This window comes from Magnolia sinica, chromosome 7 (assembly GCF_029962835.1).
Source record: "Magnolia sinica isolate HGM2019 chromosome 7, MsV1, whole genome shotgun sequence".
In the NCBI taxonomy this organism is placed as follows: domain Eukaryota; kingdom Viridiplantae; phylum Streptophyta; class Magnoliopsida; order Magnoliales; family Magnoliaceae; genus Magnolia; species Magnolia sinica.
In genome coordinates, this window is record NC_080579.1 from 7,257,281 (window position 1) to 7,262,320 (window position 5,040).

The window sequence follows — 5,040 nt, forward strand, 5'->3', positions numbered from 1 at the left end:
ACCTAATAGAACCAAGGCCTGGTTTGTCTAAAAGGAAGCGGCCCTTAATCAACTGGGGGAGGAGGGAGACACTCCAAAAGGACTTAGAAGATTGGGATGAGCTGCCCTCTTTAGCTAACCCATCAACTGGCCCGTTGGATTCCCTTGGAATATGGGAGAAACTGAAAATATCCCTCCCACAAATCCTTCTGATTCTAGCCACCCAATATCTCCACTGCCAGGAGACGGTGGAAATACCGGTCAAACAATCCACTACCCACTTTGAATCAGACTCAATGATCACCCTGTCAAACCTAGACGAAATACACATCTTCAACCCATCATACACTGCACAAATCTCGGCAATATTATTGGTAGGATTCCCGTAACCCTTGCAAAAAGTGAAACACAAATTTGCTTGGGAGTCTCTACAAATACCACCTCCGCTCGCTAGACCCGAATTGGACAAAGCGGAGCCATCCACATTGAGCTTTGACTAGCCACCAGGAGGGCGGAGCCACTTGACCACTTCTACGACCAAGGGAGGGGAAGGGGAAGGGAACGATCTGCGCCCAGGATCAGCTAGGAGGAAAGATGAGGCTACTTTCTAGGGGAACCTTTCCAAAAATAGAAAGTTAGAGAGAGTGAAAAAGGAGAGAGTCGCTTCCTTGCCGCACCAGGTGACTCGGACCAAGTCGGGTCAAGTGTTGTCGAGTCTAGGCTAAGTTCATGGCTATTGGTCGCATCAGGAGGAGGATTTGAAGATTTATGCCTTCCACCTCATTGGGTATTGTTGTCAAGTCTAGTGCAATTCGTTCAGGTGGAGCGACTTGGTAAGCCACTTTATTTTGGGTAGCTGGTTCTATCCCATATTGGGTGTTGATCTTCCAGAGAGGGAGGAGAAGAAGAAAGAAAAAGGAAAAGGAAGAAAAATGGAAAGAATAAGAATAAGAAGAAGAGTAGGAGGAAAAAGAGAGTGAGAGAGGATTGGATCTTACTTAGTCAAGGTGAGTCGCTGACTCACTTGAACTTGGTCAAACTGAATCCATTCACTGGTTAAATTCACAATTTCTACTAGATTTGATTTGTGTTGAGAAACAAAAAGAAACAGGAAGAGGAAAAGAAAGGAAGAAGGAAGGGTAGGAAGTGAGAGAGAGAGAGAGAGAGAGAGAGAGAGAGAGAGAGAGAGAGGGGTTATCATCGCGTTAGTGCTGAGTTGACTCAGTTCAAACTTGAACCGAGTTTGGGTTGACTTTGGGTGGATGATAATTGCTAGTTTCTGTTTGAATAATTATTTGTATAACTGATGTTTAAATTTAAATTTGAGTATTCTAATAAGTCATGGCTCTCAAATTTCTTTAATATGGCTTAAGATAGAGTGATTTACATGTGCATTTATCATTGATGATGTATGGTGAATTGTTTGTGGCTTGTTTTGCCACTTGGATATTGTTAGATGATATTATTGGAGGTTTCCTCAAACTAGTGGCCGTTTTGTGAATGGATCAAATATTTTTTAGTTGTATGCTTACAGTCTCATGGTTTTTTTGTGCCCCTGTGGCTTATGGATTGTATTCCTTTATTGTGTCCTTAGATGGACTTGGTGCTTGTAAGTTCTTATACTCAAGCACAATTTAGTTTGTCAGAATTTGTATTCCTGTAAGGATCATAAGCTCTCATGAAGACAAGTTATCAACTTGATCAAGCATTTGAAAAAGAAAAATTAACATCTCAAGTCAAGATCATTCATGGTTCAAAGATCAGAATATTTCGTATGAGTCAACCATCAGGTGGTGTAACCCTAGATTGATCATAGGCTAGGTGTAATTCACACATGCATGATAATGATCATATTTTTATGTAAAATACACTCAAGTTAGGCCAGCTCGATATTTGGTTCGACCATCTTAACTAACTTCGGCTAGCCCTATATTATTTGGGCAAATAGGTAGATTTGAAAAGATTTTTTCACGGCTTGTTCGGCTAGCCTGACCATAGGTTATGCTAGCCTGAGCTGGGTTCGGTCAAGTTTCTAGCAACAACGCATTTTCAAATTTTGGACATATTGGGCTAGCCGAACTTGGGTTTGGGCCAGTTGAATTTTTGAAAGATATTATCCCACGAATTCGGGTTCTGTTGGAATGTAATCTTTGGAATCCAGCTAGCCGAACCGACCCTTAGGCTAGCTGAACATCCAGAATCTTTGGTTATAAATAGAGGCTCTCTTTTACTCTTTAAACCATGAAAATTCATAGATCTATCTTGTGTTGAAAACAGTGAAAGTCCAAGCCTCTTTAAGCTATTTGCACTGTAATTTTTATATTTGTTTTAGCTTTTTATTTTAGCAATAAAATTAAGGAGCACTTTAAAACCAAAAAGCAAATGAAATTAATAGAAATGGTCTTCTTATCAAATTATAGAGTCTGCATGGCTCCACAACCACTACTACTGAACTACTGCTACTGCAGCTATTGTCAGTCCACTATTCTAATAAGAAACAAAAAGAGAAGAAAAACAACATGGAGTTTTCCAGACAGATGAATACATGTGTGCTGAACAATAGTCCCCAATCATAAGAGATGATTAGGCCCTCTCACCACGGATCCTCCTGGCCAGCTAAATGTCCTTGGGCAGATTGTCACCCACTTAGCATGGATTGCACGCAGATTTGTGTCTTCAAACAGCCCCACCAGATATGCCTCTACAGCCTCTTGCAATGTAAGAACAACATGGCTCTGGAAACGCAGATCCGTCTTGAAGTCCTATGCAAGTTCATGAATAAGCATCTGGAATGGCAACTTCTTGATCAGTAGTTAGTGCACGTCTGATATTTACGGATTTCACGAAGTGTAGTAGTTCCTGGGCGATATCGATGAAGTTTCTTCACACCACCAGTTGTTGGGGCAGACTTACGGGCAGCCTTGGTTGCAAGCTGCTTCCTAGGAGCCTTCCCTCCTGTGGATTTACGAGCAGTCTGCTTAGTACGAGCCATCTCAAAAGAGGGGGAGAGAAGCCTTCAAAACTCAAGAATCGTCCTAAGAAGAAGATCGCTGCATTCAAGCTACAGCTATAATTTCGACTCACCAATCGAAGATAAGTACTATCTTTATATTTATTTTAGTTTAGGTTTTTTGAGATAGCCTGAAAATCTTAGCGAGTTTGTTTGTGGTGATCTCATAGAAATTATAAAGTGGGTTTAATTGTGATAGCCCGTGAAAATCACAATAACTATATCAAGTTGTTAAGGTGACCCTCGAAAAACTTTGAGATAGTAAAAGCCAAAATTACAAGAGCAATAATTTTGGGAGTGGAGTAGGTTGCGTTTATGCACCGAACTACTATAATTCTTTTGTGCATTTTGGTGATTGCTTTTAATATTTGTATGCTTATCTTATGCTTCATTTGCTCTTGTTATAGTTTTATATTTTGATTTCAAGGGCGTCGTAAAATAAGGTTGTCCTACCTAAATCCTTTAGGTGAAGGTTGTCCTACAAACTATTTGATATAAAAAATTCAATATTTTAAGTAATTGAGTTTATTTGTTTTATTATTTCGCATTGAATCGAAATATTTGGCATAATCCTATTCACCCCTCTTCTAAAACATCTATAGCTCATCCTTTTAGTACTAACGTGACTTGTTGAGAGGAATATTTTTTATTTATATATGAATTTTTTATGGTAAGGGCTATTTGATGGATCATGATAGGCCACTAGTTGTAAAGGTTTTTATATAAATGGAGTATCTGGATTTTATCACATTATAAACACTACTTATAATTATTAAAATACATTATAATCCTACTTGTTAAAGTCTCATGAGCTGGGGATACTGGTATGAGACACTACGTCAGAGCTGTCGCCATATGCTGGGTGACGAGCCCCCCATAATGACCTTTGAGCTTCCTTAAAATAGTTGTTTATAATTGGACTAATAATGGTTGGGCTAATCATGCATTTCCTGGTATAAGGGTGGTATCGAGTGGTTAATCTAGATGTTGTAGTATTTACCCTTTCTTAGGGTAATTTTTTTACTAGTTCCTAGACCACTGTCGATCGACCCAATTTATGTGAACTTATCACTTGAGCCAGTACTAGTTGTAATTTCGCTGGTGACTGGTTACTTGAGATTGCATGTGGGTTTTGCCCCACTCATGGGTTTTTTTCCCAAAGCCAACTGGATGAGCATTATCAAGCTCATGTGCATATGCATACATCTATGCATTTAAATAAGATTGTGTTGAGGGTCAAATATTGCATATTAGACCCAGTTATCACTTCATTTTATGAACATGATAATGCTTAACGCTCTATTTTAATCATGTTTTTATTGCAAGATGAATTTAAGAACTTGGACTGAAAAGGATACTAAAGGCATGGATTTGATGCTCACAAATCACCAAGGCAAGGGACGGATCCTAGGAGATCGAGATCGAAGAATTCACACGCCAAAGATCCAAGAAAATCAAGTAATTGAAGATGAAAAAGCCTGAAAATCATCCTGAATGCAAGATCACAAGGTTCTCACCAGATGTTTGGCCCAAAACTTTATATCTGCCCTAAGGATCATAAAGTAACCATACACATAAAATTTCAATCATTGGATCTTTGTGGAAGTGGTCCAACGAAGATATCAGCCATAAAACCACTGATTTGGGGCCCACTTGATCCCTGGATATGCTTCAATTTTGGTCTCAAATCCTCAAATTAGATGGTAAACCGGATGAACGGTGCATATTTCTCATGAACATCATAGTGGACCCCACGTGCATTGGTGCGTGTGCACAGAAGGTGGACAGCCACACCACACCGAACCGAAGAGTCTGGTCTAAGGTCACTGACCTGACCCGACTCTCGTTTACGAAGCAAGTGCGGACGCCAGTCCGCTAAGATGATGAGTGGCCCACCACCGTCGTCCTGATGGTTGATATGAACCGTCCAACATGTCCAGATGGTGGGGTCGACCACAGCCATGGTGCCCTTTTACAACCATGCACGTGCACACACGAAGATCACCATCAAACACAGGATAAACGGTAGAAAGATTTGATCCCTTGGGCCG

At 40.1% G+C, this 5,040-nt stretch overlaps 1 pseudogene; it reads right to left on the reverse strand.

The window, feature by feature from the left end:
• Positions 1-2,332: 2,332 nt before the first annotated feature.
• On the reverse strand, positions 2,333-3,017 carry LOC131250967 (histone H3.3-like; annotated as a pseudogene).
• Positions 3,018-5,040: the final 2,023 nt, after the last annotated feature.